General features: G+C 38.3%; 1 pseudogene; it reads left to right on the top strand.

Moving 5' to 3' along the window:
• Positions 1 to 913: 913 nt before the first annotated feature.
• On the top strand, positions 914 to 3,629 carry LOC131400318 (importin subunit beta-1-like; annotated as a pseudogene).
• The last annotated feature ends 7,410 nt before the right edge of the window (positions 3,630 to 11,039 follow it).

Here is an 11,039-nt window from a genome sequence, read left to right as displayed (position 1 = left end):
CTAGAGTTCTTCCCTTGTAACCTTGAACTTTATTTGAAGTGCATGCTAACATGACATTTTAATGCATGTAGTTACTCCCCCTGCCTTTCAAGTCTATACCAGATAAGTCTAATACCTGGCAAAGAAGCAGTCAGCTCTCTTACTTCCATATATTGCAGATGACACTGCTGATGGTGGTGGTGTACATTTGTGCAATTTTGGCTGAAAAGTCTAATGTATGGTCCTTTAGTACCATATAAACAGTAGTTTTTTAAAGTTCCTGTCACCCATCTGAATCCCAAAACACTTAATCAATAGTGAAAGTTTGATTCTCCCACATAGGCTGGCATGAAGAAACTTTGGATGAATGTCAGACTGTAAGTTCATTTATAATGTAATCTCCTTTAAGGAAATCATTGGAGTTATAAGATATCATCACCTATTGGGGCACTTGGCCAAAACAATGAACTGATTACTGATAATCATGCACACTCTTCCACAAATAGTATGTCATTTTAACGACCTCTGGCGTTCATGATTTAGCTTTTAGTTTCTGTAATCTAAAGTGTAGAAAAGTTGTCCCTGCTGGCTCCTGTTCACTTGCTGCCTCTCTCCTTTCTCTCTTTGCCAACCAAGCTCCAGCCATGTTCTGAGCTGTTCCTAAGTTTTCTCCCCCACCCTCATCAGGGGAGCAGCTGCCACTGCTAACAGCAAAGAAAGAAGGAGGGAGAGAGGGAATGGGAAGAAAAGGATGATGGGTACTATCAAGGAGCAAATGAATGAACTGTGGTGACTCTGACTCCCTTCAGACCCTCCAATGCCACTGGACCCCCAGTCCCTATAACCAGTCAGAGCTGTAACTGAAGATGCCAAGTGTCACCTGAGGAGAAGCAACTGCGACCATCTTTACTTTGGAACTGATCTCAGCCTTGAGAAAACCATGTCTCCACCTCTGCTTGAACTAGAAGCTGAGTAGAAGTTCCTGGAGTGTGGGGTGGTGAAACTTGCCAAAATTCCTTCTGGAACTGTCCAGAGTGCCAGAAAATTCAGAAAACAGCCAGATTGACAGGGTTGCAGCCGGTCTACAGATCAAGAACTCTTTGCCATCTAAGAATCCAAACATCAAGGCACAACATGAGCAGAACGGCTTGCCATTAATGCTAATGTTTGACAGAGAAGCCAAGAACTATTTTGCAGACTTTGGGCACAAAAACTTACCAGCTTAGTTCTTCCTCACAATGATGGCTGATGTTGTTGGTGCAGAGATCCCAGTGAATCAGTGTTCAGAATTCATTCTTCAGCTGGTAGCCAATGTCACAAACCCCAACAGCACAGAGCACATGAAAGAGTTGACACTGGAAGCAATTTGTTACATCTGCCAAGATATTCAAACAGAGCAGCCACAGAATAAATCTAGTGAGATTCTGACTATCCTAAGAGGAAAGAGGAAAGAAGATTCTAATAGTAATGTGAAGTTAGTGGCTACTAAGGTACTTCTGAGCTATTGGGGTTCATCAAAGCAAATTTTTTATAATTTTATTTATTTATTTTTTTCCCCCAAAGCCCCAGTAGATAGTTGTATGTCATAGCTGCACGTCCTTCTAGTTGCTGTATGTGGGACACGGCCTCAGCATGGCCGGAGAAGCGGTGCCTCGGTGCGCACCCGGGATCCGAACCCGGGCCGCCAGCAGCGGAGCACAAGCACTTAACCGCTAAGCCACGGGGCCAGCCCATCATCAAAGCAAATTTTAACAAAGAATCTGAAAGGCAATTTCTTTATGAGGTAATCTGTGAAGCAACCTATTATGAAGATAATAAGATAATAAATGACTAGATTACAGAATCTGATGGAGAAAATGTTCTTATATTAACAGTACATGGAGACACATACAAGTCCTGCTCTTCTTGTGATCACAATTCAAGTAAAACAGTGACTTTGATGAAGTGGCCTTATAAGAAAAAAAATTCTGGTCCAACGTCTGTGATGACAAAATAGCTTTGGTCATTGAAGCTTAAGAGGCAACAGAACAGAAAAGGCCCCTAGAGCACACAGCAAGATATATGCCAAGGGAACACTACAAATGAGGTTCCAATTGTCACACAGACACTAGCAAAGGGTGATGAAAATGATGATGCTCCTGGCCACCTGATGTGAAGATGACATGGTGATACCAGGATACTACTGTGACGGCTTTTCCTGTATCTTGGAAGAACGGAAACCCAATAAGTTCAAATTCCTAGTTATACAGACAAAGCCTATCTTAATATAATTAATCAAAGACCCCTGTATAAGTCTTTTGATATACAAGTATATAGACTGAGGGCATATTTTGCAAGTTGCTTCACGAATTTGGCATCAGTGATGTCTACTTGGCTTCCCTGCTACAATGTCTGATAGAAAGCTTGAGTTCTGAACCCAGGATGGTGTCAAATGTGTGCTGGGCTTTTTCTAGTCTAGCTAAAGCTGCTTATGAAATTTTATAAGTGATGATCAGGTAAAAGCAACTACTTACTGCTTATCCTCATATTTCAGATGTTCACGGAGACCACAAAGAGGCCTGATGGCCACAAGAACAACCGGAGAAGTGCTACATATGAAGTTTTGATGGAAATTGTGAAAAATAATACCAAGTACTATTACCCTGAGTTCAAAAATTGACTCTAGCACCTCTGGCCTAACTGTAATAAGTGTATTGAAACAGGTAAAATCACATATAAAAGCACTTCTGATAAGACCCAATTCAGTGACTTTCAGTCTTTACTCCACATAACTCTTCAAAACGTTCTCTAAAAAGTGCAGCATCAAGACGAAATAATGATCTCCTGTTAAGGATTTTCCAAAGCACAGTTGCATCTGGGGGATGCAAGAGGGTGACCCGATGGTAGTTAGCACCTTAGAAGAACTGTTGGTTGGTGAATTCCTAAAGTATATAGAAGCCTACAAGCTCTCTTGAGTATAAGTATTTTATAGAAAAATTATATCGAGTGCAAAGTTTTATTGGAGACTGTAAGATAAGTGGAAGACTTATGTCACACCTTGAAATCCAGTATCTTACTTTTTATTAGTGAAGAACATGAGGAATGAGAATGTCCATAGGTCTGTAAAGCCACAGATTCTGTGTGTTTGGTGATATTGCCCTTGTTATTGGTGGAGAGTTTAATGAATACCTAGAGGTAGTATTGAATATACTTCAGCAAGGCTGCCAATCCCGGGTGAACGGGTCAGACTGTGACATAGTGGATTATCTGAATGAGTTAAGGGAAGGCTGCTTGGAAGCCTAAACTGTAATTGTCCAAGGATCAAAGGGCAATGCAAGACCCAGATGTACTGCTGATGTACTGCAACCGAGAGTAGAGTTTAGTCTATTTTTCTTTGATCACATTGCTAGATTTGAGGATCATACAGAGAGTGTAGGTACTGGTGCTGCTGAACAGATAGGAAACTTATATACAGCATTTGGAGAGGATGTACTGAAATAAGTAGCAGCTAGGCTGATGATTCTTGAAGCATTAACTGAAGAATAGAGATTCAAAACTAGCAAAATAAAACCCTTGCACCATGGACAGCAAAATAACTGAGGAAACTGAAAAACCAAAGTCGATCTGTGGCCATTGGTATGATACCTAAGATCCTCACTGGAAATGTGTAATCTTTCGAAAAACCTGAAAGTAAGGAGTGCGCACAGATGCTGAAAACACACCACATTGAAAGTCCTACCACATAGTGATTTTGAACATCTTTTCATGTGTCTGTTGGCCATCTGTATATCTTCTTTGGAGAAATGTCTGTTCAGGTCTTTTGCCCATTTTTTAATTGGGTTGGTAGTTTTTTTGTTGTTGAGATGCATGAGTTCTTTATATATTTTGGAGATTAAGCCCTTATCAGATGTATGGTTTGCAAATATCTTCTCCCAATTGTTAGGTTGGAGATTCCTCAAAAAATCAAGGATAGAACTACCATATGATCCAGCTATTCCACTGTTGAGTATTTATCCAAAGAACTTGAAAACACCAATTTGTAAAGGTACATGCACCCCTGTGTTCATTGCAGCGTTATTCACAATAGCCAAGACTTGGAAGCAACCTAAGCGCCCATCAAGGGATGAATGGATAAAGAAGATGTGGTATATATACACAATGGAATACTACTCAGCCATAAGAAACGATGAAATCCAGCCATTTGTGACAACATGGATGGACATTGAGGGTATAATGCAAAGTGAAATAAGTCAGAGGGAGAAGGTCAAATACCATATGATTTCCTTCATTAAGTAGTAGATAATAACAACAATAAACAAACACATAGGGACAGAGATTGGATTGGTGGTTACAAGAGGGGAAGGGGGGAGGGAGGAGGGTGAAAGGGATAATTTGGTACATGTGTGTGGTGATGGGTTGTAATTAGTATTTTGGCGGTGAACATGATGTAATCTATGCAGAAATAGAAGTATAATGATGTACACCTGAAATTTTTACAATGTTATATACCAATGTTACTGCAATAAACAAAAAATTAAAAAAAAAAAGAATAAGCAAATTAGTAGCCAATGGAAAAAAAAAAAAAAAAGTCCTACCACAGCAGCAGCAGATACTAGAAGCAGCACTGTTGGTCAGCTATGTAAACACCACCTTCAGAGAAAATCATTAGAGTAGCAATCTTGAAAAAGAGAAAAATAATGGATTGACAAATGAAGAAGGAGAATGAGCAGGATGTAGGGAGGGAGTAAGGAGAGGGGAAAGGGGAAGGGCAATGAGAAGGAAAAGAAATGGAAGTTATTTCTTCCCAAGGGATGCTACAATTCGCTTTTCCATATTTCAGCTGGTGCTGAGCGGCATGACTGATCTTTCCAGAGAGGAGAGATTGTGATCAGCAGTTGTGCTTTGTCATGAAAAGCATCTTGACCTATGCTACTGATGATGGAACCTAGGTTTGTGTACCCTTACCACACACCACTGTACGCATTAAGGCTAAAAGGAGGTGAGCAATACTTTACAATGTGAATGTGAGTGAATGAAGCTCTATCCCCGTTCTCAACTTCAAGTCATTGAAGTTTATCTTTTTCCTTAAAAAAAAAGTGGGAGAGGGGGTAAATGTTGCATTTCGTAAAACTAACTGAAGTTCTGTCTACTGATGGAGCTCAGGAGACGTAAAAGAAAAAGAAAAAGGAAATCACAAAGAAAGATACTTTTTAGGTTTTTGGTTGTTTGGTTTTAATTATTATCATTATTTTAGGGAAAACACTAACAAATGGTCAATAAAAATCTCGACCTCCAAGATAAAAAAAACAAACAAAAAAACACAACCTAAAGAAATCAAAATTTAAATGATCAAAATTGGCAACACAAAGGGAGAACTCCCTCTTGACTTGTATATGGCAATCTGGACATCCATCCTCTCTAAAAAAAATGATGCCAAGGAGTTTACCAAGAAGTTTACAATAAAAACAAACACATAAAAATACAGCAAACTTTAAGTGACTATTTTGGTCTATAAAATGAGGATAAATTTAATGATCAAAGACATAATCTAATAAAATAACCATTTGGAATTTGTTTGACTTTCTATTCTCTTTTATTCAATTGTCTCCAATGTAGTATTGTTTTCTTGCTATACTTTAAAACCAACTAACCACAAAAATATATGCATAAATGATATATGTGTGTGTGTATAATTATGCCTCTCATGAGGAAAACAACACTTATAAAAGGTTTTATATTTCCACTGCAGTTGAAGATTGATATAATGATCTCAAACTTTCCATAGGAAAAAGAAATAATCTTAAGGGAAATACAAATTTATTCCTTTCCAAAAGAAGAGGAAAAAAAGCAATCTTTCTCCTTCATGTAGATCTATGCTGAAATTGAACCTCATCTAATAGCCCTTTATAATTACATTTGGCTAATGATATTGTGTGTTACAATACTCCCAAACTATATTTGACAGGCCCATGCACCCATTCCAAGCTGGATGCTTCCAAACTGGTCCATTTTGTTGCAAATCAAAACGGTGAGCAGGTTAGTTTGAATCAAGCCAAATACTGACAAAAGCAAATCTCCTGTGATGGCAGCCCTCAAAAGTTTGCTGAAGGCTGGTTCAATTAAGCATTGATTGAGAGTGTGGATGCTTATCTGATGTTTATCCAAACTTATCTGGAATTGAACATCTTTGTTCTAAAAAACTTGGCCAAAAATCTGACACTGATTTTGGTGTTTTGGTTCATAATAGGTCACAAGTATCAAAGGAACAGCCCAATTAGGGAGTGGAGATATAGCTAGAAATAGAAGCAGAGGGATTAGAAATTAAAACTGTCAGAACTCTGAAAATGTATGGGGACAATGAGTCTCAATGAAGTGGAGGAACAGACGTAAATATCAAATGAGAGAGTGGTGGAAGAAGGATGGTGTGTTAGTTTGAAAACAAAACAGAATTTGTGTCAATTTTTTTTTTTTTGGTAATCATGAGTCAACCTATTTTGGAATGTCATATAACTTTGAAAGAGAGTGTGAGATTTTTGTGTTCATCAAAAGAAAACAGGGAAGACTTCTGCTTCTGAAACGATGGAGTAGATATACTTTTTCCTATTCTTTCTGCTAAATACGACTAGCAAACTTGGACATTATATGTAAAACAAACATAAGAAGACCCTGAAAGGTGGAGAGAAGAAAGCATACTGGCTAGGAAACTTAGGACTTAAGAAAAGAAACAACAGTTGATCAGAAGGCCACTGGTGGCAATGTAAGATGGCATATCCATTGTGAAAAATAGGTTGGCAGTTTCTTAAAAAAATAAACATGCAACTACCATACTACCCAGCAACTGCACTCCTGGGCATTCATCCCAGAGAAATGAAAACCTGTCTGCACAAAAACCTGTACACCATTGTTCATAGCATCTTTATTTGTAATAGCCAAAAACTAGAAGCAATGCAAATATGCTTCAATGTATGAAAGGTTAAACAAATTGTGGCATATCCAAACTATGGAATACTACTCAGCCATAAAAAGGAACAAACTATTGATATGCACAACAGCCTGGATGAATCTAAAGTGACATAGAACTATACACATTGTGATGGTTAATGTGGCAACTTGACTGGCCATGGGGTACCCAGATTAAATATTATTTCTGGGTGTGTCTGTGAGGGTGTTTGGGGTGAGATTAGCATTTGAATCAGCAGACCCAGTAAAGTAGAGTGCCCTCCCCCGTGTGGGTGGGCATCACCCAGTCCACTGAGGGCCGGAATAGAAAAAAAGGCAGAGGAAAGTGGAACTCTCTCCTTTTTTCCTACCTCACTGATTGAGCTGGGACATCTCATTTCATCTTCTCCGGCTCTCAGACTGGGATTTACACCATCAGATCCCCTGGTTCTTAGGCCTTCAGGCTAGAACTGAATTATATGACTGGTTTTCCTGGGTCTCCAACTTGCAAATGGCAGATCGTGGGGACTTCTTAGAGCCCATTCCTCGTGATAAATAGTACTTATTATGGTTCTATTTTCCTGGAGAACCCTGACTAATATACACATATATTATACAAAGTCAATTTTCTGATCTTGATATTATACTCCAGTTACTTAAGATGTAATCATTGGGGGAAACTGTGTGAAGGGTACATGGGACTTCTCTGTACTATCTTTGCAACTTCCTGTGAATCTATATTTATTTCAAAATAAAAAGTTAAAAAAAAAGAAGACATAAGTTTAAAAGTTTGTAAAACACTCTTGGAGGGGAAAAAACATAGACAACTACTTAAGAGGGCAAGAGACCTTTTGTTAATCTTAATTTTGAGATTTATGCTATTTGAATAAAACTTCAGTTTAAGATTATACTTTCATTTTAATCCCATGAGTTTCTACTTTTTAAAGTGCAGTGGTGGTGTCATTGGGAATCATAAAAATGGAGAATAATAACACAAAGTCTTTCTGACCCTGATCCATTTATTTACACTTGTCTAGAGAAATTGTCTCGATAAAATATGAAGCCTAAATTCATAGCATTTTTCATTTGAATTAAATGTTTCTGGAGAAGGGAGTGGAGCATTTGTACTGAAAAAGTAAACTCCATCATCTACAATGATCCAGTGATATTTAGAATATCTTTTCTGTGTGTGACCAATATAACCACTACTACAGTATTACTAGATTGGCCATGCTCTCAGAACATGCTCAGCAAAGTATGCTGTATCATCTAGAAACAGCATCAGAGACCTAAAGAATAGGAGTTTACACAAGATTAAAAAATTAATTTTTTCTAACAGAAAAGATGTTCCAAAGTAGGCAATTCAGAGCTTATAATGGCAAATCAAAGGTTGCAAGGGATGAATTTTCAGGTTTTATGATCCTTCATTTTTTGCACTGGCTCAAGATTACCTCACTGTTCAATATGGCTACTGGGACTCCAGCCATCATGTCTACATTACCAGGAAGAAGCAGGAAATGGGAAGGGAAAAGAACGCATATACCGAAAGCTATCTCTTTCTTAAGAAGAACTCCTGGAAGTCCCATCTTATCTCTCACTTAAATTCTATAAGTCATCCAGAATAAAATTGGGTTCTGTTATTAACTAAGGAAGAGAAAATGGGTATTAGTTAGGTAGCTAGCAGTCTCTGTCAAATACAAAAATAATTATAGCCAGCATTGTTGGTTGAAAATAAGCCCAAAGAATACCTAATCAGGCCAAAAATATCCTAAACCTGGCAAAAGACAATATTTGGCAATAAAGAGAACAGGCTCTCATGGAATTGGAAGATTGAAGATTGTCAGGTGCCAAACTCAAAGGGAAAGTGAAGACTGAAGTATAGTTGTTCACAGGGTCTAAATCCACATGGCAGTTAAGCCTGGATCCACCAAATGTGGTTCACCCAGCAGATTGAACAGTTTCATTGAGAGCACCTTACAAATTCTACAATAAATAGTAGGATAGTGTCACTAGCAACAAATATATTAAGAAGATTTTCTTTAAACTTGGGGAAAAGGCTGCTCATTTGCAAACGAGCATTTCACTAAAAATAAACTAAGATGCCATTATTATTGCCATTTTACAGATGACGAAACTGAGGCTCAATGAAATCAAGACACTTGTGCAAATTCACACGGCTAAGAAGTGGCAGAACCTAGATTCTTTGCCACCAGAACACTATACTACTGTCTGCTGCATATCACTTTACTTAAAATAATATTTTAGCTATATGTTTAATCTAGATATAAAAGGTACTTGCTGCTCCTTTCTAGGAGCAGATTATTTTGTTTTCCAGCCAGTTTAGAAAGTTAATATTATTCAAGGCTACTGAAAATATGATTGCTGAAAAATACTGTGTGGTTAACTGGGAGAACAGAGCCTGTTTGTCACTGGAGGTTTCAGAGGCAGCTGAGTCTACCTCCGAGGGATCCATCTTACTCTCCGGAGAGGAAGAGCCCAGCTGCATCTTTCCTCCAGCGTTTTGTCCAGCTGCTCCAGCGCTTTGCTTGCAGGGGTGGCTATGGCCAGCTCCTTCTATAACAGATAAAGGATTCTGATTATGGCAAGTATTCCTGCTGCAAACCATACCTTTATGCAGTTGCTTGTTTGTTTTATTTAAAACCATTTTGACAGCTCTCTGCTTTCTCTGCTTCTATAATTAGCCTTAACGATAAAGTATAACCTGCAGATTCAAATGCACATTTACTTCCGCACATTTCCGTGCCCTGAATAGTCACAGCTCCAAAGACATCAGTTTTGAAAATGAGCATATGGTTTTGAGAACTTCATATTTCAAATCCACAATGCAACTTAAGAATTGAACATAGTGTTTTCATTAACACTGATGATACATAAAAATGCTTCTTAAAAAAATAATAAAACCTGGACTTGATCTGTGAGGTTGGAGCTTTGAAGCCACTTAGGATTGAATTTTTATGTTGATAAAAATTATGTCTGACAGCAAGATAAAGCATGCATAAAATATCGCCTAAATTCACAATGCTTCTGTTCAGTCCTTAAAAGAAACTTGGAGGCAAAGTTTCCTCGATTGCCTAGCATGTGACTTTTAGTTCATTGCACGTGCTCTATCATTGACCTTTGCACTGACTCGCACATTTGTCTGGATAGTGCCGGTATGTCCTCCTCGCTGGTCATCATCAGTTCTCCAACTCCCCCTCAGAGGCCCTTTTGGTGCATATATTTAACAGACTGCAGAGAGGTGCAGAGTCACACACAATTACATATTGCTCTGGGACTCAATGGAACACCTGGCACTCGGTGTGCACACAAAGAACCGAAATACAGTTATTTGAAAAATCTTTCATTTAAATGTATTTCTAACAAAAGATACCAGATACTCCCTGTCTTACTCACCCCAAACAGAAGCATTCAATTTCTCCGTTAATGGTGAGCCTAGGGAGCTGCAGTCCAACCTCCTCCCACTGTGCCCAAACTGTTCTTAATAGACCATCTCTTTGAGTAAAGAGAGGAGTTCAGGCGTCATGCAGAATAAATTCTCTCCTTAATTTAAAAGCCTTAAAAGAAATGGAAGATCCATGGTGAGACCCTGGAGAACTCCCTGTGGAGACTTCCTCTTCTTATTGATGTGAGAAGTAGCTCATGGAGAAAGGGAAAGGGAAGGCCAGTGGGCATGTGAAATATACTGACTTCCTTGAAATCTGCATCCCTTTCCCTCCCAGACAGTGGAATCTTTCAGTGGCTGCCCTAGACCACCCTCTCCACGGCCTTCTAGTGATCCCTAGCACTCTACTTTACATCATATAATGCACCTTCCATTTTACTTCCTCCCTCTGGTTTCACTCCTGAGTTGTTCTTCTGAGTTTCTTGGGGAACAATTATATTATCAGTCTAGTCTGTAATAATGATCTATAAAGAAAAGTCCAATAAAATGAAGTCGTGAGGAAAACTAGTACCTTAACAAAACTGAAAAATCTATAATTACATAAAAATAAGTAAGAGAAACTTCCAAATTTACCTTTTAAAAAGTTCTGCAAATTTTAACATTAAATATATAAATATTTTTTATATTTATATACCATATATTTATTTATTCTGGGCTTATCTTTCTAAGAAAAAAAAAA

The sequence above is a fragment of the Diceros bicornis genome, chromosome X (assembly GCF_020826845.1).
Source record: "Diceros bicornis minor isolate mBicDic1 chromosome X, mDicBic1.mat.cur, whole genome shotgun sequence".
In the NCBI taxonomy this organism is placed as follows: Eukaryota; Metazoa; Chordata; class Mammalia; order Perissodactyla; family Rhinocerotidae; genus Diceros; species Diceros bicornis.
Note: the sequence above shows the minus strand (reverse complement) of the source record. Positions and strands in the feature narration are given on the sequence as shown.